Source organism: Aquarana catesbeiana, linkage group LG04 (genome assembly GCF_042186555.1).
Source record: "Aquarana catesbeiana isolate 2022-GZ linkage group LG04, ASM4218655v1, whole genome shotgun sequence".
Classification (NCBI taxonomy): Eukaryota; Metazoa; Chordata; class Amphibia; order Anura; family Ranidae; genus Aquarana; species Aquarana catesbeiana.
This window is the reverse complement of record NC_133327.1, coordinates 467,440,086-467,456,986: the sequence shown is the minus strand read 5'-3', so window position 1 is coordinate 467,456,986 and position 16,901 is coordinate 467,440,086. Positions and strand designations below refer to the sequence as shown.

General features: G+C 47.3%; 1 protein-coding gene across 8 annotated transcripts in view; it reads left to right on the top strand.

Moving 5' to 3' along the window:
- ARID4B (AT-rich interaction domain 4B) overlaps nucleotides 1-16,901 on the top strand; it is a 1,373,103-nt gene that overhangs the window by 89,125 nt on the left and 1,267,077 nt on the right. The window lies entirely within an intron of this gene.

The following is a 16,901-nucleotide window of genomic DNA, read 5'->3' as shown; positions in this document are numbered from 1 at the left end:
CCAAGTGGACTAATGTTTGTAAGTGGTTTGCAAGTCGTGTGGCCAAAAATTTTTGTGAAGAGTTTCAAGTCAATATTTAGTAATTAGGTGGGATCTTTTCCTTCTTTTCCTTCCTTAGGAATGATTGATATGTGAGCTTTTAAGGTGTCTGTCCCGAGCGCATTGAGCAGTTTCACAATGTGTGTGTGTGTGTCGGCCTAATGTTGGGAGAAGGAGCAGGGTGAATATTGCAGGGTGAAGCCATCCAGGCCAGGAGCCTTTCCTGGTTTGGATGAGCCAATTGCCTTTGGACTACCTCTAGTGTTATGGGGCTCTCTAGCTCTGCTCCTACATCAGAAGGTAGTTGAGGGAGTTTGGATGAGACAATGTAGTAAACCAGTTGGGCCTCTGAGGGGGGGGGGTTTGGTCTGGTAAATTATATAGGGAAGAATAGAAGTCCTTTAAACTCGCTTGAGATTTGCTTAAGTAAGGTCACTTTTTTACCGGACGGGGATAGAATTTGAGGTATTTATGATGCTAATTTTTGTCTACAACTGTTTTAGCTAGTATTTTGCCACACTTATCTCCCGATTCAAAGCATATCTTAAGGCATCTCTTTAAATCAGCTTTGGCTTTATATCTCAGCAGGTCTGTCACTTGTCGGCGGAGAGCCAAAAGATCTTTCTCCAGTTCTACAGTAGGGACCTGTTTGTGTCGGGACTCAAGTGTGTGGATTTCGGATAGAAGAGACTCAAGTTTCTTTGTCCGTTGCTTTTTAATGAGAACTCCTCTGATTACCGCTTTTATGTGCTTCCCTGAGAATGTCTGGGTCACAGTTGCTTTGGTCGTTCGTTTGGAGTCTGAAGGAGATTCTCATTTAGTCTCCAGACTCAAGTCCCGGAGGAGTGTATCTTTGGGAGCCCAGAGGTCAAAACTATAGGGGCTTGGTCCGACCACGTCATGTTACCTAAGGAAGTATCTTTTTACTGCGTATAGTTGACAGTGGGGGATCATAAAGAAATCTATGTGAGTGTATATTTTATGAGGGGGAGAGAAGAAAGTATAGTCTCTCTCCCCTGAGTGCTGTAATCTCCACACATCCACAAGTTGTGCCCTATGTAGGGCCTGTGCTACTCTGTTTCTGGAGCCAGGAGGGAAGGAGGAAATGCCCAAGGAAGTGTCTACAGATGGATTCAATGGTACATTAAAATCGCCACATAATATCAGTTGGCCTGTAGCAAATATTGTGAGTTTCTCGGAGCATATAGTGTTGCCAGTGTCACCTGTATGTCGCCAATCTGGCCCCGAATGAATAGAAATCGCCCGTTGTGGTCCGATAGCGTCTTGTGACAGGTCCATGGAGCCCTGCTAGACAGGAGTATGGACATCCCTTTAGTTTTAGCGGCAGGGTTAGTCGAGTGATAGGTAGTGGGATAGAACCTGTTTTTAAGGAAAGGAAGTTTGTTATAAATTGGGTTTCCTGCAGAAAGCCACATTGGCACATAGGCGCTTCAGATCATGTAACAGCATATGTCTTTTCTTAAGTCCTTTCGTATTAAGTGATGCTATCCTTATGGCATCCATGTCCTTCAGTGCGGAGGAGCGGTTGTGAGGAGATGGGGAGAAAAGAAAAAAGGGGGGGGGAGTTGGAGAAGGAGAAAAATAGTTCAGTGAGTAGTATAGAGAGGGGGGTAGATTAAAGGGAGAATAAAGGTGAGCAATTACAAAGTAGAGGGGGGAGGGAAAGGAAAAGGAAGTCAAGTGGTTGTCTACACCACATTGGCAATTAAGTAGGCAACAATAAGTTGCAAAGGCTCACTGCACTAATCGTGCGCCAACCTAGATGGGGAACAGTTAAACTCAGCCCTCGGGAGAGCCTCCCCAACCTTCTCCAGCTACCATAAATAGAACCAGAAACTGGCAAAACAAACAGTACATTAAATCAGAACTCTTTTATATAACAACTTGGTTCTCAATCCCCCCTTCATGGTAACCCAGAGGGAAAGAGTCCTCCTGGCATGGAGTTCAGGGTCACCCGGCCTATCAACTTTTAGGAGTCCCTATAGTAGAAGAACCAGAGGGGCCACTCCAGAGCTCAGCTGAAGTGTTAGAGCATCTCGGAGTATATGCGCTATGTCCCCACTTATTCCTCTTTATCTATGGAAGGGGTCCCCGCAGGGTCTAACAGACCATCCAGCCCAGTTGTTCCTAGAAGGGGAGGGATGAGACTCCAGTGGCACAGCCGTACCCCACAGGGGATCCACATCTCACCTCAGACTATGCTTCGTAGAGCATACCCGTGGATGAGAATTCCACATAGGACAAGACTATTTACATCGCTGTATGGAGATTCTGAAGATTGTGGGAGCACTGGTAAGTCCAAAAACAGGTGTAGTAGTGAGACCCTAAGGCACCCTGGTATACATGTTGTGTTGGGGGTAGGGGAGACCTGATATCTATAGTAATAAGGAGGTGACAAACGCTGACTAGCCAAGAGAGACCCTCCCCATCTCAAACTGTACCCGTCGTCTAAAACGGGACTTCGGTACATTGTAATATTATCCTAGTCCCACAGTTTTTTAATTTATATATTTATTTAGAGCTGCATGATTCTGGCTAAAATGAGAATCACTATTTTTTTTTCTTAGACTAAAGATCAAGATTCTCGCGGTGTTATATCTTTCACATTGTACAGAAAAATTGGGCTAACTTTACTGTTTATTTTTTTTTCTATAACTCATTTGAAGTGTATTTTTTCCAAAAAAATGTTTGAAAGGCCGCTGCGCAAACACAGTGTGACAAAAAATATTTCAACACATGCCATTATATTCCCTAGGGTCTCTGCTAAAAATATATATATAATGTTTGGGGGTTCCAAGTAATTTTCTAGCAAAACATACTGATTTTAACTTTGTAAGAAATAAGAGTCAGAGGTTTAGTCTTTTGAAGTGGTTAAATTGACCTAATTTGCAGACAGAAGTTCATTCTTTTGATCTAAGCACGAAATGTTACAATGTTTATAGTTCTCTACCAGCACAGACAATGTTGTGAAAAACTTGTCAGGTTGCCTGGTTTTCTTTTGACAGCAGAGTGAGTGAGCAGAGAACTCTCTACACTTGTTACATGAATGAATCGGGAAATTCTGCATAGAGATTGTGAGGGGGGTTGAATCGAGATCACTATTTGTTGACTATTAATCGTGCAGCTCAAATAAAATAAAAAAAAAAACACACACACTGCAGTACACCCCTCACATTTATGAAAATATTTTATTATATTTTTTCGTGTGACAGCACTGAAGAAATGACACTTTGCTACAATGTAAAGTACTGAGTGTACAGCTTGTATAACAGTGTAAATTTGCTGTCCCCTCAAAATAACTCAACACACAGCCATTAATGTTTAAAACTCTGGCAACAAAAGTGAGTACACCCATAAGTGAAAATGTCCGAATTGGGCCCAATTACCCATTTTCCCTGCCCGGTGTCATGTGACTTGTTGGTGTTACAAGGTCTCGGGTGTGAATGGGGAGCAGGTGTGTTAAATTTGGTGTTATCGCTCTCACTTTCATACTGGTCACTGGAAGTTTAACATGGCACCTCATGGCAAATAACTGAGGATCTTTAAAAAAAAAGATTTGTGGGGGGGCGTGTCCGGATGTGAGCGGCGGCGGACGTGTTGGAGAGGAGCTCCGGGTATCCTGAAAACCATCCTCAGCCATCCGTCCCATTAACTACTGGAAAAAGCCAAAATACCTGCCTGTAAGCTTCTCCTACATCATCTGCTGCTCCCTGTGCCTATATTAAAAGTCTCGGGCCCGTGATCTTCTGGGGATCCATTTATCATTCATGGCCGCCGCCATTTTCCCGGGTCACAGCAAGCTGGAGGGAGCTTTTCCTGGCCTGGTGGAGAGGTAGGGGACCCCCTTATCATCCGGCCTACCCCCCCCCCAGGTGTTTGTCAGAGACAGATGGTCCGTGGGGCCGTTTTAATCGTCCGCCGCGGCCTAGTGAAGCCTCCAGTCCACCGCACTTTCCTACGCCACCGGCCGGCGGAAGAGCACTGCGGCCGGCCTGCTTTGTAATCGGGAACGGGGACACTGCTGCGCTCACACATCCCACCATCCTGCTGAAAAACGGCTCAGTTAGCTTGTAGTGGCTGCCATACGTGGGCTGGCTGTGGAGTCCTGGGGCCCAGCATCCTTATTCACCCCTCTGCCTTCACCCTGGCTCCCTGGGCCTCTCCTGCATAGTGCCCACGATCGGCCCTTCCCACTGGATTGTCACTATCGGCAAGTTACACGGGGGGGCTGCTGGCGACTACTGCCCACCTTTCTGGGCTGCGGACTTCCGGGACTAAATACCTGCAGCATACCTCTAGTACCCTTCTGAATGCTGCACTGGGCCCTGAAGTCTACCCTCTGTTGGGACTGGGATCCTAAAAACTGTACCGCACTGCTGCCCTGGTGAACACTATATCAGTGACTGACTGGCTGCTGTGTGGCTTTGGGGGGCCCCTCTACCTCCTCTCATTCTGATTATACACTGAAGGCTCCATTCTATCAACCTCTTGCCTTCAGCTTCATGGGCCCTCAGCAACGGGCCAAAAATTCTTCTCTCATAGGGAGGCTGCAGGAACTGCTGACCAAATTAGCCATGGTGCACAAGACTTCGCCAAGTGCGGCTCTCCCTGCTCCACCCTCCCAGGACAGCACTGCATTGATTCTGGCCGCCATTGAACAAAGCAAAACCTCCATGCTGGTGAGAATAGACCAACTAGCTGAAGAATGTAATCTCATTAGAAATGACCTGGATAAGATTAGGGGCAGGCTGACTGAATCAGAAACCAGAATTTCTGGCACTGAAGATCTTACAGCTACCCACTCCAATACCATAGCAGAATTGCAGTGCACAGTACAATTGCTTGTCACCTAAGCCGATGACACCGAAAACAGGGCGAGACGCAACAATGTTCGAGTCCTGGGTCTCCCGGAGGGGGAGGAAGGTGACAGACCGGCGGAGTTCGTGGAAGAATTCTTCAAAAGTCTGCTAGGCCTCGCAGATATCTCCCCGACCTATGTCGTTGAGCGTGCCCACCGTGTACCCACGGGACGCATTATCCCTGGTGCAAACCCCCGACCCTTCTTGGTTCGCTTCCTCAACTTCAGGGACCGAGACAGGATCCTTTCTGCAGCTCACAAACATCCTTCGCTCCAGTATGGCAATTCCGCAGTCCTATTATTTCTGGATTTTTCAGCTGACCTACAGTGCAAGAGGAAGTCCTTTAATGACGTCCGTAGACGCCTACGCGAAAAGGATATTAAATACAGTATGTTGTATCCCAGTCGTCTCCGGGTCCCTCACAGTGACTCGGTCAGGTTCTTCGACTCTCTGGCTGATGCAGATGACTGGCTAAACAGCCTGGGGTGAGCACCAGATATTATCCCTTACTACAAGTGGCTCCCCGACAGTTTTCATAATAATTCTATCTCCCTTCCGGATCCGGGCTCGGGATTTTGTCCAGTTATCAGTCTGTTGTATAGCCCCCTTGGGTCTTATCACCTAAAGTTGTTGCTAATTGACTCCTGAACCCCCACGCAGGACTTACCCGTTATTCTGGGTGGGAGACCAACCTAACCCCGGGAGCTGGTATGTTTAATCTACCCCTGATAATGATTTTTCTCTTGCAAGAGCCATTGATCACTGGAGATTCCTCTAGTTCAGGACTAGACATGCAGTACCTCTACATTCTTCTACCCCGGAGCTACCTTGTTGGACACACCTCACCACAGTATCTAACCCCCCCCCCCCAGTTTTTCTTTACGCCAATTGAAGAGGCATCAGCGGCACTGAATCGCCGCACTTTGGAACTTTTCACAGAAGTCTGAAGTTCTAAGAGTTTTGAGTTCAGTTTTTTGGGTATTAAACTGGCCATAGTTCTGTTTTTTTTTTTTTTTCTCTGTTAGGGGTAGTTCATGGTCAGTAGGGAGTTTACAGGTTTCTGTTTTTGTTTATTTTCTTTTTTGTACGCTCTATATCCACTGACTGGTGTGTGTGTATGTATGTATGTGTAATAAAAAAAAAAAATATATATATATATATATATATATATATATATATATATATATATATATATATATATATATATATATGCTCTCCATGCCCAGTGTAAAATTTGTTCTCTGATCTGCTCGCTAATCCCTCGCACCTAGGTATCATTATGCTGCAGACTTTTCATTAAGCTGGAGACTTTAATTCTATTCTGGACCCGTCTCTGGACTCGTCCAACCCAAATAGGGTGTTTTCACTGGACCTACTTCAATGGGCACAAGCACTTAATTACACTGAGATCTGGAGGTGGAAGCACCAAACCACTAGGGCTTACTCCTTTCACTCCACCACTCATAAATCAGGCTCCAGGATCGACCTGGTCTTTGGTAACACCTGTGCCCTGGTGGCGGTGAGAGGGGTCTCGTACTTACCTGCGGGCCTCTCTGATCATGCGCCCTTAGAGGTCACCTTGGGGTTGTCTGACACCAGGAGTCGAGACTGTTGGTGTTTAGCACCAAAATGGTGGGGGAGGAAGTCTCTCCTAAACTACAACAATACTGGGAGATCAATGAGAACTGGGACACCTTTAAGGCCAACACCAGGGGAGAATACATTTCAGCTATCAAGACGGTTCGTTCTGAGATGTCCTGTCAGATCCAGGCCCTTGAGGAGGGAGAGGCTAAGGCAGCAGAGGCTTTTTCTGGTTCCCCGACTCGGGATCACTTCAGCCAGCTAGCTGAAGCAAGAAGGGCATTGTCTCTACATCTTGCATCGGCCAGGGCCGATCCTAGGGTCACCGGCGCCTGGGTGCAGAAATATTTCTGGCGCCCCCACGTTGGCGTGGTCATCTTACCAACTCCTCCCCTTTACAAATGTTTCTATGGCAATGACTCAAACACAGATGCTCTCCTAAGAACTCTTTGTTACCCTAGGATCCTCCCATGATCTTTTAACAATAAAAAAAAATACAGGAAGAGCGTACACTAATGAGACCCGGAGGGGAGTCTCTCTGATGCACACAAAGAGGGCTTCTGTTAGAGAGTCTGTTAGAAAGAACCCCCAGACATAGTACAGGAAATGATCAGAGACTGCAGACATAGTACAGGAGATGGTCAGAGACTGCAGACATGATACAAGAGATGGTCAGAGACTGCAGACATGATACAGGAGATGATCAGAGACTGCAGACATGATACAGGAGATGGTCAGAGACTGCAGACATAGTACAGGAGATGGTCAGAGACTGCAGACATGATACAGGAGATGATCAGAGACTGCAGACATGATACAAGAGATGGTCAGAGACTGCAGACCTGATACAAGAGATGGTCAGAGACTGCAGACCTGATACAAGAGATGGTCAGAAACTGCAGACCTGATACAGGAGATGATCAGAGACTGCAGACATAGTACAGGAGATGGTCAGAGACTGCAGACATGATACAGGAGATGATCAGAGACTGCAGATATTGTACAGGAGATGATCAGAGACTGCAGACATAGTACAGGAGATGATCAGAGACTGCAGACATAGTACAGGAGATGATCAGAGACTGCAGACATAGTACAGGAGATGGTCAGAGACTGCAGACATAGTACAGGAGATGGTCAGAGACTGCAGACATAGTACAGGAGATGGTCAGAGACTGCAGACATACTACAGGAGATGGTCAGAGACTGCAGACATACTACAGGAGATGGTCAGAGACTGCAGACATACTACAGGAGATGGTCAGAGACTGCAGACATACTACAGGAGATGGTCAGAGACTGCAGACATACTACAGGAGATGGTCAGAGACTGCAGACATACTACAGGAGATGGTCAGAGACTGCAGACATACTACAGGAGATGGTCAGAGACTGCAGACATAGTACATATTGGCCGATCGGCCCTCTCACCTGACCCAGCGATACAGCAACGGTTCCTCTGATCAGGAGTCAGCTCACTCTGAATTGCCCATGGTGACTCCGCTGTATTCCTGCAATGACTCCATTCCTTTCAATGCCAGCGATGGCGCTAGGCTGTGTGGCTTTCCCTCTGGTGGTGCAGGTCAGCAGGGTTCTCTCTCTGATGGTGTTCTCTCAGCACTGTCCTCTCCCTCTGGAGTCCTGGGTGTACTTCCCTGAAAACTTTCCCAGGCTCCTGTCTCTCTCTCTCTCTTTCCCATTCAGCTGAGCATGCTGTGTGGGCTGCAGTTTCCGTGTTACAGTGGGGCTGCCAGTTCTTGGGACTATATGTCCCACAATCCTCTTCTCTGCTCCTTTTTTCTTTTCCATTAGTACAGACCCTCCAGGACAGACCCCCCCTACCTTAGTACAGACCCCCCTCCATTAGTAGAGAACACCATATTAGTACAGACCCCACCATTAGTACAGACCCCATTAGTACAGACCCCCCCTCCATTAGTACAGACCCCCCCATTAGTACAGACCCTTCCAGGACAGACCCCCCTCCATTAGTAGAGACCCCCATATTAGTAAAGACCCCCCCCCTCCATTAGTACAGACCCCATTAGTACAGACCCCCCAGGACAAACCCCCTCTCCATTAGTACAGACCCCTCTCCATTAGTACAGACCCCTCTCCATTAGTACAGACCCCTTCTCCATTAGTACAGACCCCCCAGGACAGACCCCCTCTCCATTAGTACAGACCCCCAGGACAGACACCCCTCCATTAGTAGAGACCCCCATATTAGTACAGACCCCACCATTAGTACAGACCCCATTAGTACAGACCCCCTCTCCATTAGTACAGCCCCCCCTCCTTTAGTACAGCCCCCCCCCTTTAGTACAGCCCCCCCTCCTTTAGTACAGCCCCCCTCCATTAGTACAGCCCCCCCTCCATTAGTACAGCCCCCCCTCCATTAGTACAGCCCCCCCTCCATTAGTACAGCCCCCCCTCCATTAGTACAGCCCCCCCTCCATTAGTACAGCCCCCCCTCCATTAGGGTACATATATACACCCGGGCGGCAGCTGAAGAGGAGAGAACAGTGTGCAGCCAGCCGCGCTGCCCGGGTGAAGAGCAGAGGAGTTTAAAGTAGGCAGGAGTGGGAGACACAGAGCAGAATGTGTCGGGCACATACCGCTCCTCCGCTCCCTCCCCCCGCGCGACATCACTGTGCGGCTGGTCTCTCTCCACGCAGAGACCAGCCGCTCGGGAGGGAGGGGCTTGAGCAGCACACACAGCGGCGGCGCCTTTCTTCTTTTAACACCGGCGGAGAGCGCCGCCGCCGGACGCAGTCAAGAGGAGAAGGAGGAGGAGGGAAGGGAGCACTCCGGCGCTTCAGCGCCCCCACCTCTCTGGCGCCTGGGTGCACTGCACCCTGTGCACCCCGTCTAGGACCGGCCCTGGCATCAGCCACACATCTGGATTTAAAATCTCTGGCGGGGAGGATCTTTGAGTCTGGAGACAAGAACAGCAAACTCCTAGCAAATTTAGTTGTGGACTCTAAAATGCAGACAGTGGTGTCAGAAATACGTGGTTCGGATGGGCAGGTGCTTTCTACTCCTGAGCAAATTTTGGATGAATTCAGATCCTTTTATGAAAAATTATATGAAGCAGTCCCTGGCTGGCCTGAGGACCGGCGTAGGGAGTTTTTACATTCCCTGCACCTACCCACTCTTTCACAGGAGGATCTTGAATTTTTAGACAAGGATTTTACCACCGAGGAGATAGAGGCAGCGATTTGTTCGTCCCCCAGTGGAAAAACACTGGGACCAGATGGCCTGCCGGGTGAATGGTACAGAATGTATGCCTCCTTCTTTTTTTTTTTTTTTTTTTTTTTTTTTTTTTTTTTTAAAAGAAACATGTTTATTGTTGAAAGAGTATGTCAGTATACAGTCATAGTATATCACTTACAATCACATGAAGGGATATTACCCGGAAGGTATGATGACATATAAGTATGTTATACAGATCACGGAGAGGCAAAGTTTGATATAGTTACAGAAAATACTGCACGATTTTCATCAATATATTCCTGAATAAATCTTGGGACGAGGTCTTTACTGAGGAGTTTTAGCAAGGGCCTATGTAGCATAATGTCCCAATATGATAATGGGTGACTCATTAGACTCTTAGAATATTGCAGGGTTACTGTGAGCAAGTATTATCATTGTTCAACCACCTGTCCCATATCTTATAGTATTTATTTGGGCATCCCCTGTGTTTATACATGGCTCTTTTGTATGGTAGTGACGCGTTCACCTCTCTGATCCAGATCTGTATGGTCGGATGGCCAGTGCCCATCCAGTACTTGGCAATCAATTTTCTAGCATAGAACAGTGATTCACTGAGAAATGTGACCACTGATCTATCTTTGATAGTATCTGGTAATAGGCCAAAAAGACACAACTTGGGGTCTAGTTGGATCGGTGAACCCATGTGATCGTGAAGATATTTAATGACCTGTGTCCAGTAGCTTTGTATGTCCGGGCATAGCCATATTAAATGGTAGAATGTGCAAGAGTTACTGGAGCACCTGGGGCAGTTTGGGTCCTGTTGCGGGGCATATTTGGCTATTCTGGCTGGTGTGAGATAGGATTTATGTATTATATAAAGTTGGGTCAGGCGTTCTGAGATTTTAGGTGATGTTTTTTTGACATTTTCTAAGATATCTTCCTAGTCAGAGCTGTCTATTGGTCCTATGTCATTTTCCCATCTAATCCTTGCGTTGTCGGCAATTCTAGTCACCATTTTGGTGCGTAGGGTGGCGTACAGAGTGGAGATAAGTTTGTCTGGATCTGACCCTGTGATCACGTCTAGTAATGTTAGTGATTGTGGATTGGGGAAGCCATTTGCGAATTGTGTTTGGAGTGCGTGTTTCAGTTGTATATATCTGAAGCGCATATTGGGGGAGAGACCGTACTCTTCGCTGATTGTTTCGAAGTTTCTCATACCAAATATGGTGATAACTTGGTATAAAAACACTATTCCTTTAGCGGCCCAACTGAGGGTCCCAGGCAGAGACATAAGCTCCCTCAGTTGTGGGTTGCGCCACAATGGGGTGTGTGAATGAAAAAAATCAGTACCAGTGAGTCTGACAGCCCTTTCCCATACTCGTCTGTGTTGGGACAGCAGCAGGTTGCGATCCTCTTTTTTATGTTTCGTGTTGCCTCCTCTAAAGAGTACTTGTAATGGGGAGTATAAGTCTTTGTTGGGTCTCTTACATACTAAGATTTGATATCTTTCCTCGTCCGTTTTGTGGATATAATAGAAGTGTGATAGCTGAGCTGCTAAATAATATGTGTGGACATCCGGAAGGGCAGCGCCCCCACATGAAGTTGGGTTCTTAAGTGTATTCCAGGCTAGTTTATGCCTATTGGAACCCCACACAAAGGAGTTAAGAATTTTATCAATGGTTTTAAAGGTTTTGAGGGGAATAGAAATTGGGGAATTCCAAAGTATATATAGGAACTTTGGCAGTAGTATCTTAAAAAGGTTAATCCTGCCCATTATTCCAAGAGGAAGTCTTGCCCAGGTTTGCGTTCGGGATTTTAGATATGGGAAAAGTGGTTCGATATTGTTTGTGATGTATTCCAGTGGGTCTCTAGTGATTTCTATACCTAAATATTTAATAGCTGCAACTCTTTGCAGAGGGAGGGATGCCGCGCTTTGTGTGGGGGCCGTCAGATCCATGGGGAGAATCTGAGATTTAGTCCAGTTCATGTTTAGACCTGAGTGTTTACCGAATTCTTCAATGGTTAGGAGGGACGCCTGCAGGGAAGGGCCGGTATCTTCTAGATATAAAAGCATGTCGTCTGCATACAAGCTTAATGTCTCCGTCAGAGGTCCCGCTCGTAGTCCCCGTATGTGTGGGTTTTGTCTGAGGGAGATAGCCAAGGGTTCCACCGCCAAAGCATATAGCAGAGGGGATAGCGGGCAACCCTGACGGGTTCCTCTGCTCAGTGGGAAGGAATCGGATGTCCAGCCATTTACCACCACTTTTGCCATTGGGGAGTAATATAGTAGCTGTACCCATTGTATAAAGTTGGGACCAAAACCGTATCCCCGCAGGCACTCCCAGAGGTATCCCCACTCCACTGAATCGAACGCCTTAGCGGCGTCGAGCGCTACTACCGCCCTACCTCCTATATTCTCATGTTCCGCTTGAATATTCATGTGGAGGCGTCTTAAATTCATAGCTGTGTTTTTGCCTGGCATGAACCCTGTCTGATCAGGGTGAATGAGGGAGAGAATGCTGGTATTGAGGCGTATAGCTAATATTTTGGCTAGCATTTTTATGTCTGCTTGGAGAAGTGAGATAGGGCGGTAGGATTCTGGTAGTTGGGGGTCCTTACCCGGTTTGGGGATTACTATAATTACTGCCTGGCGTAGGGTTTCAGGGAGGGATTCAGTTTCGAATATGTGATTGTATAATTTCAAAAGTTCAGGAGCCAATATCTCAGAGTATGCCGCATAGAAATCTAGTGGGATAACATCTCCCCCTGGTGCCTTGCCCGGCGCCAAGGAAGCTATAGCTAGGTTAATTTCGTCTAGTGTGAGGGGGGCCTCTAGTTCTTGTATCTGAGGATCAGATAGTTGTGGAAAGGGGATTGCCTGGAGGAATGATCTAGTTTCCTGTGCAGTAACTGATACTTTAGAGGAGTATAGGTCAGAGTAGTATTTACGAAAAGCCTCTGCTACTGCGGGGGGGGTCTGATATTATGGTGTTTTGGGGTCCCAGGAGGGTCACCACTACTGGGGGGTTAGTGTTCTGATGAGCTAAGTATGCTAGTAATTTGCCAGCGCGCTCCCCTTGCTCGAACATGCCTTGTTGTAGGAAAAAGAGCTTTTTTTTGGCTTTGTCGTAGTGTAGTTGATCCAATAGTCGTGTGTGGAGTCTAAGTGTTGCTGCCCTGTCCTGACTGGGGTCTTTGTGAAACTCCTTTGTTAGGAGGTCAATCCTATCTGAGGTCTGCTCAAGGAGTAAATTGGAGGAGGTTTTAATTCTATTTATGCGAGAGGTTAGAATAGTGCGGACATGTAATTTGTACGCCTCCCAGATGTGTCCTACCGGGGCAGTGTTTTGGTTAGTTCTGAAAAAGAATTTCCAGTCTGTGTGTCTCCTCTTGGTCCTTCATCATTGACAACCAGAAGGGATGTAAACGCCATGTACGAGGACTAACGTGTTGGGTCAGTTTCAGTGTTGTCCAGCAGGGGGCATGATCAGAGAGGGATCTAGTGTGATATCCTGAGTCTATTAATTTGGGAAGTATCGTGTCGGAAACTAGAATGAGGTCGATGCGGGACATAGTGGAGTGAGTTGCAGAAAAACATGAGTATATTAAATCGTGGGGGTGCTTGTATCTCCAGACGTCAGTCAGCGAGAATTCTTTTAGTGTGCGCCCTAGTCTGGTAGTATCTGGGATGTGGACCCTTTGGTTTGCCTGTGTTTTATCTACCTGGGGATTCAGTACCATATTACAGTCCCCCATCCAGATAGCAGGTATATTGGGGTGTTGAGCCATATATAGTAGGCCTTCTGTGATTAAGGTGGATTTATACGGTGGGGGTATGTAGAATGCCATAACCAAGTATTGGGAGCCGTACAGTGTATAAAAACATAGCTGCCGTGGGGATCTGTACGTACTGAGATCAATGCAAAGGAGGCAGTTTTGGTTATTAGTACCGAGACCCCTCGGGAATAGGGAGTGTGGGTGGCATGGAACGCCCAACCTACCCATGGCCGCTTCAGCGCAAGCTGGAGCCGTCCTGTAACATGGGTCTCAACTAAAACCGTGACATCTGCACGATACGTTTTAAGGCACGTGAAGACAGCCGTGCGTTTAAGTTTATCTCGGATCCCGCGGATGTTCCATATGAGGAATTTCAAATTAGCCATTTAAATAGTGTCTCCATGTTTCTGTTAGGGTTAATGTATGGTGCTTTTTAGGGGCGCATGCCATCCCCCATCCCCCCAGGGTAATCTCAGCAACTCCTCCCGTCTCCATATAGCAGTACACACACATATTCATTATCAGGCATTGCAGATTGTTATACATGTTTCTTAGCTTAACTTGAACTTTAACTTTTCCCCTCCCCGCCCTCCCCTCCCTCCCTGCCCTCAATCGCCCAAACTTGACTGGGGCATATAACCCAAACCTAGTGCATCTGTAAGGAATAAAAGGCAAAAATGAAAAACAGGTGCACACCAAACAGATCGACGCCGTCAAGAGCCTATTGGGCAACGACGGTGGCGACATAATCAAACACCCTTTGGGGGGCGAACAAATACTGGGTATTACACCAGCGATGAACCGCACGTAGCTTCAGTTTTGCGGCGGGTAGGAAAATGTCCATGTGGTAGGAACCATTTAACTGTGGCATGTGACAAAGATACTTTATAATTAGCCAGGAGAAAGTCCCCGAGTTCCGTAGGTAGTGATGGAGTCGTGGCAGTCCTCTGTCAAGTGAGGCATAATATTGGTGGGATGATCCAAGGTGACCGGCTGTTCTAGTGTTGATTATTGTGCAGGCCCTCGTACCGGAGGCTTAAAGGTCCTGTAGTGATATACGTATGGATCTGAAGCAGCGTATGAGGCACACTATCGTTGTGTAATTTTGTCGATGGAGGGCCTGGGTGTATAGATGGTGGTTGTAGGGCCGAGGAGTATAATGTTCAGTAGAGAACCCACGTCTATGGGGTCAGTGAAGGTACATTTTGTGGGAGCAGGTCTCAGGGGACATAAGGAATATCTCAGTTCAAGGAACAGTGTAGTGGCACTTACTGTATCCGGCCGCGATGGTGTGCATCAGGCAGGACAATTTCTTTGCGCATCTTGCTGATCCAGCCATGTGGAGGCCAGGTTTGGGTCATCAAAAAAGTGGACGCGATCCTCGCCCACCACACGAAGGCGGGCTGGGAAGAGCATCGCATATTTGATATGGTGCGCTCTCAGGCGGCGTTTTATGTCAGAAAACCGGGCTCTTTGACGTTGGACCTCTGCTGAGAAGTCCCGAAATGCTGAGATGAAACCAGATTGAAATGGGATGTTTCCTTTAAGTCTTGCCAGCTTTAGGACCGCGTCTCGGTCCCTGAAGTTCAACAGTTTTGCAATAAATGTGCGCGGGGGTGCCCCCTCAGGTGGGCGTCGAGCTGGCATACGATGAGCGCGTTCCACTACAAAAGTGGTTGAAAATGCCTCCCTCCCGTATGTTTTAAGCAGGAGTTGCTCTAAAAAGGTGGCTGGGTCAGTGCCTTCTGAGCCCTCTGGCAGTCCAATAAACCGGAGGTTGGACCTGCGGGTACGGTTCTCTAAATCATCCTGTTTCTGTGCCAGTTGTTGTAGCTGGCGTTGTATGTCCTCCTGTGAATTCTGCATAGGGTATAGTGTGTCCTCCACCCGCCCAATTCTGGTCTCAGCCTCAGCGACCCGCTCCCTAATTTTTGACATATCTTGTCTAATTGCGAAATGTCCACCTTCACCTCCTCTATTTTAGTTGTCAAGGTGGATTGACATAGCGAGATTGCCTCAAGTACCTTACTGGTGTCGTTAGGCTCTTGTTCTGTGTGAGATGCCGCGTGATCTGCTGGCGCGGCGCCATCTTGGGCCTCCGCATCCCGGTCCGTCCTTCGGTATCTCTCGAGGGAAGAGGAGGCTGTGGTAGTGCGTCTCGGCGGGGACATGATATGCTCGGGAGTCCGTGCTCGGTCCCTGGTTGTTTTGGAGCGGGTTTCGGTGTTCCTATCGTGCAGGATGGGTACAGAAGGATCTGCCGGCAGCGGAGCTACAGTCTCGCACGTCCGCTCACATCGCTGTCCAGGCCACGCCCCCGAATGTATGCCTCTTTAGTTGCACCAAAACTGTTGAAGGTCTTCTCTGAAAGTAAAAGGCAGATGTCCTTGCCCCTTTTTATGTACCAGGCACACATAGTCCTCATTCCTAAGCCCGGCAAGGACATATCCCTCTGTACTTCCTATAGGCCGATCTCCTTGCTAAACTATGACCTCAAGATCTTGACAAAAATATTAGCGACCAGACTGCGGATGATTCTACCATCCCTGACCAGACTGGTTTCATGCCAGGGAAATCAAAAGATATAAATTTACGTAGAGTATTTACACATCTGCAGCTGCCTCCCACTGAGTCCTCCACGAGGGTATTGGTTAGGCTAGATATTGAAAAGGCATTTGATTCGGTGGAATGGCCTTATATGTCTTCGGGACTTGAGGTTATGGGTTTTGGAGAAGAATTCCGTAGGTGGATTAATATTTTGTATAAGGACCCAACAGCGCAGATAAAATTTAATGGTGCTCTGTCGGCACCTTTTTCGGTGGGAAGAGGTACGAGATAAGGTTGTCCGCTGTCACCAGCTTTATTTGCCTTGGTGATGGAACCACTTGCTTCGGCCTTGAGACAGGCAGATGGGGTTAGGGGCATACAGGTGGGATCCATACATGAGAAAGTGGCTTTATACGGAGATGATCTAATTATTTTTTTGAATGACCCTGCTCAACCCCTCCAAGAGACGCTGACCATTCTTTCAAATTTCACTAGTTGCTCGGGACTCAAAGTGAACTGGGAAAAATCCCAAATCTTACCGATAGATATAGCCGCAAAGGACATAGCAGATCCCAACCTTCCCTTATTATGGACAGACAAAATTAAATATCTAGGCATCCACATTTCCACATCTACCTCTGACTATTATACCCTTAACTTTGAACCACTGATACAAATGATGAGGACAAGACTGAAGGCTTGGGCACATCTCCCCCTCTCTCTAATTGGGAGGATTAATTTATTCAAGATGAAACTACTGCCCGCCTTTCTCTATGTTCTCAGACACGCCCCTATCTGGATTCCAAAAAAAGTATTTTGCCTGATAAATACCATTCTATCCTCTTTTCTCTGGGGAACCGG